The sequence below is a fragment of the Gasterosteus aculeatus genome, chromosome 21 (genome assembly GCF_964276395.1).
Source record: "Gasterosteus aculeatus chromosome 21, fGasAcu3.hap1.1, whole genome shotgun sequence".
NCBI lineage: Eukaryota > Metazoa > Chordata > Actinopteri > Perciformes > Gasterosteidae > Gasterosteus > Gasterosteus aculeatus.
Genome location: NC_135708.1, coordinates 3,145,402 through 3,156,700, shown reverse-complemented (window position 1 = coordinate 3,156,700; position 11,299 = coordinate 3,145,402). Strand labels below are relative to the sequence as shown.

The following is an 11,299-nucleotide window of genomic DNA, read 5'->3' as shown; positions in this document are numbered from 1 at the left end:
TTTTATTGTTTACTGCACGGGCTGTTGCAATTGTTATGCACCTTTGTTAGTAGATATTGACAGGACTATTCTTACTTAGTTTGATCTTACAAAGAACTAATGGCATTTTTTGTTGAGTCATGTATTTTGTTTAATTTAAACCAACAAATCAGAATTTTTTTTGAATGACTGTTCTGTTTGGACACAAGAAAAGATATTGCCATGTTTTTATCATGCAGCATGTTTTTGCCTGAAATAAGGTTCTATGTATGGAAGTTTTCAGTTTTAACTTAATATATTGTCTACATTTCAGTTCTTAATTCACTGTCTCTGCGTAAAATGTTAAAAACCGAAATCTCAAAAATTAAAAAACAAAGAATTTGTGGGAAAAATGAAACTGGAATTTGAGAAAAATGAAACAGATTTTATAGGGCCCTACTTACTCTGGGTCATAAGAACGGCGTCCATCTTTGAAGTCAATATATCGATTATTAGACCGATGACTCTTCATGGACAAACATCTGGGTTCAGGAGACTTTCCTCTCTGCTGATGTGAACTGAAAGAAACACTGAGATTACATCATCACATCATCACCTAATCATGAAGCATCAGCTCACATGGTGTCCGTCCTCACAGAGACCAAAACAAGGTAAAGGTCCATGACGTGAGGTCTGGATGTGGACCACATGACTCCCTGTAGTGGTTTAGGTCTACTGGTCCTGCTGGTCCCACTGAGAATCAACAGCTCAGTCTTTCAGCTCACTGTTTTCTTCACCAGTCAGTTTGGTTTAGTCCCAACAGGTCTCACCAAGTCCTCCATGGAGCTCTCCCTTCCTCACTGGACACTGCTGAAGGGCCCTGGAGCAAGAAACCCAGAACCTCCACCAGAGAGTCTGGTAGAAACACCTCATCATCAGCCTGAGACCCTCACCTTGCATCAACAGAGGGACCAACATCTTTGAATTTTAGAGGAAGCCCCATAGACCGGTTACTCTTCATGGACACGCAGCTGGGTCCAGGTCCAGGTCCTGGTCTCTGATGGATCCTGGTTTCACACATGTAGAAGCAGAGTCAGTGAGTCAGAGACGTTGGGACATGGAGACGAGTGGAGGACAGTTGGAGATGGTCCTCTCACCTCTGAGCTTTGGTCTGGCTGTCATGTTCCCCACACAGAGGGGCTTCAGAGGGAGGGACTCCGTCCTCTGGGTCCTCAGCCTGATTCATAGCAGAGTCCACACCTTCACACCTTCACACCAACCTGCTGGCAGAGCTCACACGTTATTATCTTCATCAGGACAAACACACAGAGCTCATTCACCTCAACACTAAAACTCTCATGGGACACTTTGTGTTGTTGTCTTGAGACAACGTGTCAAGAGACGTCATTTTAAATTCTCATCCTATAAATGTCGTGTTTCTTTTAAGCGCTTTCCTTTGGCAGGAGGCAGCGGTCCATCAGGACGTTATTTATGTTAAAAAAAAAAAAAATATTTCATGAATTGACATGCTGAATATCAATATTAAGAATATCAAACTCTATATGCAAGTAAATGAAGCATTGTTTATCCCACAGACAGTCAAACAGATGCCAGGTAAAAAAGGGTACCGTACAGATGTTTTATTTATTACTATCATAGATAAATATTCCAGTATTGTATTTGTGGTATCGTAAGTATCAGTTACCGTAATATTTTGGCAGGTATAGTATCGAAGTCATCATTTTGGTGTCGTGACAAATCTAGTTGACGCCCACTTTAACCGCTAGAAACCTCGGCGTGACACTCGACAGCCGACTCTCCCTGACTCCCAACATCACTGACAACACCATCCTGTAGATTTGCTCTACAACATCAGGAGAACACATCCTCTTCTCACTCAGAAGGTACTGATTCAGGCTCTTGTCGTCTCCCTCCTGGACTACTGTAACTCTCTCCTGCAGGTCTCCTGCTACCACCATTCCACCTCTGCAGCTCATCCACAATGCTGCAGCTCCACTGCTCTTTAGCCTTCCTAAGTCCTCTAAACATGGTGCTCACGTACCGTGCTGTGAATGGATGGGGTCCAGCTTACATCCAGGACCTGGTCCAACCCGACATCCCGACCCGCACTCTCCGCTCTGCATGTGATAAACTGCTTGTTCCTCCTCACTGAGAGCAAAACACTCGACTAGATCTCCACTCTTTGCTGTCCTGCTCCTAAATGGTGGAAGGAGGTCTCTGAAGACATCAGGACCACAGAGAGCCTTCACATCTTCAGACTAAAGACACACCTCTTCAGACTCTACCTCCACTAACACACTAACTAACTGTAGCACTTACATTGGACTTATAATGGTTCTTATCTACAGCAAGTTGTAAAGCGGCTTATTTGATGAAAGTGCACTTTGTTGTTTCTTGTTCCTCTGGGTTTGTGTCCTTATGGTTGAAACGCTCTTATTGTAAGTGGCTTTGGATAAAAGCGTCAGCTAAATGACATGTAATGATTTAAAAGATGAACATTAGCACTCATCTTCCAGCAGATGGAGCTGTGCTGTTTCTCCTCTTCATCTCCTTCAGAGTCCAGAAGTCAGTAAAACAGTCCAGTATCACATGACATGTGTCATGGTCAAATATGTTAGAACATAATGATCACTTTTAGCATAAGATTGTCTATATTGAAGCTAGACGTGTGAAAAGCAGAATGACTCAACGTTTCCATTTGCAGCGGAGTCTAAAGAAAGGAGGGCGAGTCAACTTGCTCTCACACAAACGCTGGAACAAAGGAACTGTCTGTTACTTCATCTCAACCTTCATATCTCACTTCGCAATTTGTCATACTGGCCACTGGAGACGACCTTCATGTGTGTGTATAAAAGCTCAGCGCTGCTCGGAGACGCGTCTCCACAGAGCTCTGTAATACGTGCGCGTGTATTTGACCTCCTGCTAGCAAGAAATCAATTGACTTTTACAACTTTGATCATTCATCAAGACTTTGTTTTTATTAGATAACCATAGAAATAAATGATTCTCTTCTCCCGAACTAGTTACAATGAAATATTCCACAAGAGTGTTGCTCGGTGTACCGGTACTAGAAATACTAGCGACGTGTCGGTCGCCAACGAACCGGCTCTGAGAGCGACTCTTTGACGCGAACGACGGGAGCCGCTTTGTTTCTCTCTCTCTCTCAAGCCGCATTTGATTGGTCAATATGTGTGGGGGCGTGTCTCTCTCTCAAGTCGCATTTGATTGGCCAATATGTGTGGGGGCGTGTCTGCGCTGAGCACAGGGCGGAGGGGCGGGACTTACACACACAGCAGCAGCGAACAGGAGGGAGGAGGCAAGAGAGAAACAGAGCGGTAAAATAAAAGGTACGAAAGTGAGTGTCAACAGGAAACGCAGCAAAATCTGGACACATGTCAATGACATTGATCTATCTAATGCAGAATGTAGAGTCTGCAAGACTAAAATCTCCCATCTTCTCCAAAACAGGGCAGATAATTTCAGAGAGAAGAAACAGGATCAGCCCCTCAAAGCGGAGCCACTTGGTCTCAATGTAAATCTTCCCTGAAGGACAAAACTCTGCATGCTGACTTTTTTTCTTTTTGTTTTACACATTTTAATTTATATTTTGTTGTGTGAATCTGTAAGCTTCTGTATGTTGTTTCACTTTAAATGTGTTAAGTATTAAAAAGTTTAAAATAATTAAAAGTTAGTTAAGTTCATTTGTAAATAGTTAAACGTTTGTTTTTGCACTATGTTTTTTTTTATCACTCTATGTGTATCAATAGTGTATTTATATAAAAACATTTGATAGTGTTTTTTTTACATTAGTAATTCATATTGCGCATAATTTTACATTATTGTTGGTGATAAATTAATTTAAGCACCAAAAAATCAGAGGAGCCATTTGGGAGCCGAAAGAGCCGGTTCTCTAAAAAGAGGCGTAATTCCCATCACTACCGGGTAAAAGAGGACGTCTGCTTTGTCTCAGACTTTTGGCCCTGATCTGGTTAGAGGGCGTGGCATCACGTGAGGGGCGTGTCCTCAACTGTGTTGCTTTCAGGAAACGTCGGCGCTGTGAGAACTATGAATCCACACTTTCTATCCACCATATTCACATTTCAACTTTGATAAACACGACCTTTTTAAACAGATGTGAGGAAAGAGAAGAACGTTTAATCTCACAGAACCAAAACACGTGATGGTGGGCTCGACATGTGGACGTAAAACCGGACCAGAACCAGTACCGGAAACCATTATTTAGGGTACATATCATGATAAAATACATCAACGCATTATCTTTTTTTTATTCGGCAGAGTCCTGACTACAATAAGCTGGAATCCACATTAAAATACTCCAAACACACCTTTAGCTGGTGGGGAAGAGTCACATATGACGTGCAGGTTTGTCCACAACCTTTGGACCGAGTGGGACATTTTGTCGGTGCTTGAAGCTCGCGGACGTTGGAGCCAAAGAACAGCAGCGAATCGGTGGATTATGAATCATTGAGTGAGACAAAGCCTGCAGAGTTACTGTGAAACACACAGCGAGCCAGCAAAGACACACACACACACACACACACACACACACACACACACACACGTCTTACCTCTGCCGCTTCTCACGGGAATTATGGATTTAATCTGCTGTTTCTGCAGTGAGGAAAGTCCCCGAGCCGCTTCACTTCCTGCTTCAGGTGTGACAGGTGAAACCGCCTCAGGAATCTGGCAGGTGTTTTTTGAGCCAATCAGAAAGCTTGAGTGTCATGTGACCGGTTTTTCCTGCCTGGGGAAGCTGGCGATCGTGTGTGTTACACAGTTCAGTGACATGTCTTGTTTATTTTGGCTACAAAGATGATGTGATGACTATTGAAACAAGGAACATCCTTGTTTCAATAGTATATGACACTCAAAATGCCCTTTGTTATTAACGTGACTAAAAAGTAGTCAAATGTTTCATATTTTGTTCATCATTTTGGAAATTATATTTGACTAAATTATATTTTTGAAAGCTAACCTCACCTTTTATTTTCCAAATAATAACATACACTCTTACCAGCGGTCAAAACAATGCCATTTACTGCTTTTAATATTGAAATAAAGTGTATATTGCATAATTAAACATTACAAAGAGAGTTAAAAAAAAATGCATAGTAATAATGGGTGAAGGCCGCTTAAAGGCCGGATGGCACGAACAACATGTATTTCAAGTCACAACACCAGCACACGAACATGTTGAAAAGAGATGCAGCACTATCTGGGTCAAATGCAGTCCAACTGGAACCACCTGTTCCCCTTTCTAAGAATAACATGTCCACACCTAGAACTACGCCTAGCGCTCATATGCAAATCATCATGCACACATCTGCCAAACATCCTGATAAGAAGAACTCATGAACAACGGAGGCGTGATGATCCGAGAGCCCAGAGGGATGGACGTCCCTGTGCTCCAATGAGGCTCTCTGAAGGTTCTAAGCAGGAGCCGCCTCCATCTTACTAACCAATCAAAATGCTCTTAGAGACCATATAATACAAGCGCACTTTGCATAATGCGCCTTTTTTCATGTCGTTGTTAAACTGCCTGAAACAGGTCCGTGCACGTGTGACTGCAGGACACAATACTCAATACTGTTACGGTTAAAACCAGTTCTAGTGAGCAAAAGGCACCTTGGAGAAAAGCTGCTGTTGTAACAGCCCAGAGAAGAGAGCGCAGGAAGACTGAACAAATCTGGCGGAATACAAAACTTCATATTCACCATGACATCTATAAAGAACGCCTCCGGGCCTACGATTTAGACTTAAAAAGTGCTAGGGAAACATTCTTCTCCAACATCATCAACAACAACACTAATAAGGCAGAAACCCTGTTTGAAACTGTTGACAGACTGACCAACCCCCCGACACAAATACCACCTGAACTCCATTCCACACAGAAATGCAACGAGTTTGCGTTCTTTTATACTGATAAAATTGAAGGCATCAGACGCGCCATTAATATCTCACACAAAAATGTTGGATCACCACCCTATTTAGGCAAAAGTAACACAGCAATGATGACAAGCTTTAATGCCATAGACTCCCAAACTCTAGTGGAAACGGTGACAAATTTAAAACCATCCAGCTGCTGTCTTGATGCTCTACCTACCAACTTCTTTAAGAATGTTTTTGACTCCCTAGCAACAGACGTATTGCAAATAGTTAATAACTCTATTCAGACAGGACATTTCCCAAAAGCTTTCAAAACTGCAGTTATTAAACCTCTCCTAAAAAAGCGGAGCCTAGATGCCTCTATTATCAACAACTACAGACCAATTTCAAATCTACCTTTCATAAGTAAAATAATTGAGAAAGTTGTCCTACAACAACCTAATCACTTCCTGGCTTCAACTGGCTGCCACGACAACTTCCAGTCAGGATTTCGACCTCTTCATAGCACCGAGACGGCCCTTATTAAAGTAGTAAATGACATCCGTCTTAACACAGACTCTGGCAAAACTTCAATATTAATGCTATTGGACCTCAGTGCTGCATTTGATACTGTCGACCACTCAATACTTTTGGACAGGTTGGAAAACTGGGTGGGGCTCTCAGGCACAGTCTTAAGCTGGTTCAGGTCATATCTACAAGACAGGAACTATTTTGTTTCCATTGGTGACTTCGTATCAGAAACAACCGACGTAACGTGTGGAGTCCCCAAAGTATATCACTGATATGCTTCCACTACATAAGCCTTCAAGATCACTAAGATCTTCTGACACCAATCTGTTAGTGATTCCCAGAGTAAATACAAATCATGGGGAAGCATCATTTAGTTACTACGCAACAAACAGCTGGAATGAACTTCCTGAAGATTTAAGACTTGCCCCAACTCTGACCACGTTTAAAACAAGACTGAAAACGTATGTTCAGCTTTGCCTTCTGATAAATTTGACCTACATTGCACTTTTTACCTCTGCCTTTAATTGAACAATTTAAATAAGATTTTAATCTATAATTTTATTTGCTGTTTTTAATTATTTTAATTCCTGCATTTTATTTCACTTTATTGTATGAAATGTTATGATGTGAAGCACTTTGAGTCTGCCTTGTATATGAAAAGAGCTATACAAATAAAATTGCCTTGCCTTGCCTTAAAGGACTGAAGCAGCAGGTGAGACAAACAGAGCGTCTCTCAGGTGTGTTTCAGGAACAAAGGCCCAGGTGAGCTCTGTGGTCCCTGCTGGGTCCTACTGCCCCTCCGTCTCCTACCTTCCCCTCCTCATCAGTAACAGTCCTCACAGACCCCAGATCAGACTGAGCTCCTCTTCTTCATCACAGCGTCATCATTCAGACCAACAGCAGCTTCTCTCTGCCTGCTCACACAGGCGCCATCTTGTTTCCCAGCTTTAAACAATCACACCTTCACAACCATCAATGATGTCATTCAACCAATCACAGCTGCACTTACTGAGCTCGTAGACATGAACTTCCTCAGTGAGCAGCTCTCTTCTGTCCTCAGCAGGTCCGTGTAGAAAAGGAGCTCCGTGCTTCACTTCAGCTTCCATCAGACGGAGTGAAGTGACGCAGCTTGCTGTCCTTCATCAGAGAGGGTGGGTCCTCACGTCACCATCAAAGTATGCGGTCTGACTGGTTGACTGAGTCTCAGTCTGAGCTGTCAACAGGGTCAAAGGTCCTCGTGAACAGAATCCTCCTCACGGCTCAACAAGAGTCTTTCAGGATCAAAACCAGCATCTGTGGAACGATCCTTCCACCTTGTAAAGAGTTGCTATGACAACAGACTGGATGCTGTTGTTGGACCAGATGGTTCAGAGGACCCGTGCACGCCCCTCTTTGTCACCTGGTCTTCTTCTACATGTAGACTAGTAGGGAACACGTGATGAAGCAGAAACCTTTGTAACAAATGCAGTGAAGAGTTTATATTGAATAAAAACATCCACTAAGACAACAGAGTCTGAGCTGAGAGTGTTTTTATTCTTCACTCCACTTTGATGATCAGGTTGAACCTGTTGGGGCGGAACAACTTCCCCACGTATCAGTCTGAAGCCGCCTGCCAGATCACAAAGGACATGTTGTTACATGCAGTGTTCTACTTCCTCATCACATGGCACCTTGAACCCTCTGGCTCATATACCTGCTGTGCAAAGGATTGTGGGTAAGAACAGCCAGTAAAGCAGCCTGCTTGCACACAGTAAGATGTGACTGAATGTAGAACACAAACTGTAATTCCTCCAGCTTCTGTCATTGATCATCATGAAAACCAGATGCTGAAGACTGTCGATGGACAGTTTATTAGTTGAGTGACAGTTAGTCATCAGTTTCATCTGTTTTTACTTCTTACTGTGGGTCAGAAAAACAACGTCTGCAGACCTCTGCATGGAAAATACAAATTCTAATGAAAGTACTGCAAAGCTCTTCAGACGGTCCTCTGACCTGTAGAAGTCTCCTTAGATCTTCTGAAACTAGACGTTGGACCGTTCACAGAGCTGCTGGCAGTGACGTGCGGTGAGGTTGGTGGCTGGAGCCTCTGACTCTTTCAAAGTCACATTCACAAACATATGAATTCAACAAAGTAGCATAAATTCACCATCAACTGGCTGCTTGCACTTGGACTACTGGTTATGTTTCATGTCCCGTATTGCATATTCTTTTATAATACGGGTGAAATCAAGCGCTCTGATTGGTGGAGAGTGAGTCACGAGGTGCACTGAATTGAGCCATAATGTGATGTTACCTGTCTCAAGCGATTTAGAGCACTTTTTAGCCAAAGAGGAACATTCAGGTGGACGTCATGAGCCAAGTGAATGAATGAGACGGTGCGACATCGAGCAGGGAGACCTGCCATGTTTTCACACCACAAATGAATGTGAAATCCCTCACTGACATCAATCCATCTTCACTTAATGTTACAATACAACCAATCATCATGTTCTTCATCTGGTTCTTCTGTTCTAGAGCTTAGTGAGGCTCATAAGAACCACGTCCATCTTTGAAGTCAGTCGACCTTTAGACCGATCACTCTTCATGGACACACAGCTGGGTCCAGGTCCAGGTCCTGGTCTCTGATGGGTCCTGGTCACACACATAGAAGCAGAGTCAGTGAGTCAGAGACGTTGGGACATGGAGACGAGTGGAGGACAGTTGGAGATGGTCCTCTCACCTCTGAGCTTTGGTCTGGCTGTCATGTTCCCCACACAGAGGGGCTTCAGAGGGAGGGACTCCGTCCTCTGGGTCCTCAGCCTGATTCATAGCAGAGTCCACACCTTCACACCTCCATTACATCACATGTCAATTAGCTGACGCTAATAAGCCGCTTTACAACTCGCTGTAGATAAGAACCATTATAAGTCCAATGTAAGTGCTACAGTTAGTTAGTGTGTTAGTGGACGTAGAGTCTGGAGAGGTGTGTCTTTAGTCTGAAGATGTGAAGGCTCTCTGTGGTCCTGATGTCTTCAGAGACCTCCTTCCACCATTTAGGAGCAGGACAGCAAAGAGTGGAGATCTAGTCGAGTGTTTTGCTCTCAGGGAGGAGGAACAAGCAGTTTATCACATGCAGAGCGGAGAGTGCGGGTCGGGATGTCGGGTTGGACCAGGTCCTGGATGTAAGCTGGACCCCATCCATTCACAGCACGGTACGTGAGCACCATGTTTAGAGGACTTAGGAAGGTTGAAGAGCAGTGGAGCTGCTGCATTGTGGATGAGCTGCAGAGGTGGAATGGTGGTAGCAGGAGACCTGCAGGAGAGAGTTACAGTAGTCAGACTGACGACGCTTCATGAATGAGACCAATGAATAAAATGCATTTAGTGTCCACCAGGATACAGCCCTGATTCTGACACTATGTGATCAATAAAGACATGAGAATAGTGTGACACCGCTGTCATGTTGACACTAATCAATAGAATAACACCAATGCACAGCTATGATTGTGTTCAATTCAATGATGAAAACCCCAGTGACATTGAACGCACCATCCAGTGTGATACCTCATTGCACCACGATGCTCCTCTTAATGTAGTGATGAAGTGGTGATCCAGAGGTTCTACAGAGGTCTTCACCTCCTTCAGAGACTCATTTATTACATGTAGTAATAAAAACATCTGATCTCTGAAAGACGGAAGAGAAGCAGAGTTGTTGTTTGACACTAAACTCAAATCTCACTTTTAAACCTTCAAACGAGCTCAGAGAGGATTTCCTCCTCCGGTTCCCCAGAGTCTCTGTTTATAGATGAAGTATGCTGATGTCCTCCTGTCTTGGAAATGAGTAGAATAAGTATGGTGGCTTGATGGGGGATGGGCGGATGCGCGTGCACAATATTCACATAATTAGTAACATGTGTTATCAGAAACAAACAAATGTCTGTGACCTTTTAATGCAAAGGGGATGTTGGGCCTCCACCCTGCTAATGAACCTCACCACGTGTTTCTTCACTGAGGACAAAGGAAGGACACAAACATATAGGGGTCCCCCGTGGCCTGATGCCAGGGGCTGATAACAGGACCCCTGCAGCTCTCCAGACCCCCTTGGCCATAAAAAGAGGACGTACCAAAGAACACAGAGCGCTCCCATTGGCCGAGGACAGTGTCATTTATTTATGGACCTCAAGTTCATAAGAAGAGATTGCGCCAAAGGATCGATCTCTTTCGCCTGACTTCCTGTTAGTCACAGATCGAGACAACACAACGTTGTTTTGTTTCTTTTCTTTCCCTCCAATTCCCAAGTTTCAGTCTTAATCTCGCTGGACGAACTCAAGACTCGCTCCACTACGTCCCGCTTCCTTTTCCCTTTTGATTTCATTCCTGTTGACTCCAGAGGAGCGGAGAGACAGCTGCTCTCTGACCCCCCGCCGCCTCTGTTCCCAACGAGAAGTTCGGACCCCACGGCCGAAATCGCCTTCATCCACTGAGTTTCCCTACGCGGAGCTCAACTGTCCTCAGTCAGCTGGAAGCTGATGACCAACGCCCATCAAACAGTAACACTGGTTTTCTGGGCAGACTAATTTAGCGTGTTGATATGAACTTGATGTTTATTTGATTTGTTCAGTCATAACGTGGTACGATAGAGTCCGGATCAACGAATCCGCTACCTTTGATTTATGTTTGAATGTGTACCTGCAAATGTCGTAATGTCCCCTGTTGATCTGATGCTGTGATACGTTTGCTTTAAGAGAGTGAAAGCGCCGACTGTGTTACGCTGTTGAATGATGTCTCATGGTCAGAATAGTTCCTTATTTTCTTTTCTTTTCCCGGGTCTCCGCCGTGAGATCCGTTTGCCTGTGGTTTCATTTCGTATCGCCAGCCACATCGTTGGTTCTGTAACTGCACAACTGTTGTTGCGCGCACACAC

The 11,299-nt window shown here is 43.8% G+C and overlaps 1 protein-coding gene and 1 pseudogene across 2 annotated transcripts in view; one reads left to right on the top strand and one right to left on the bottom strand.

The window, feature by feature from the left end:
- The window catches only part of LOC144390262 (protein NLRC3-like), a 55,868-nt gene extending 48,316 nt beyond the window's left edge, over nucleotides 1-7,552 (bottom strand). Inside the window, exon 1 of the mRNA XM_078096726.1 lies at nucleotides 7,406-7,552. The gene's annotated coding sequence lies outside the window, so the exon portion shown is untranslated. The remainder of the gene's footprint in view (nucleotides 1-7,405) is intronic.
- LOC120814248 (dual specificity calcium/calmodulin-dependent 3',5'-cyclic nucleotide phosphodiesterase 1A-like) overlaps nucleotides 1-11,299 on the top strand; it is a 609,273-nt pseudogene that overhangs the window by 260,626 nt on the left and 337,348 nt on the right. The gene's annotated exons all lie outside the window — the stretch shown is intronic.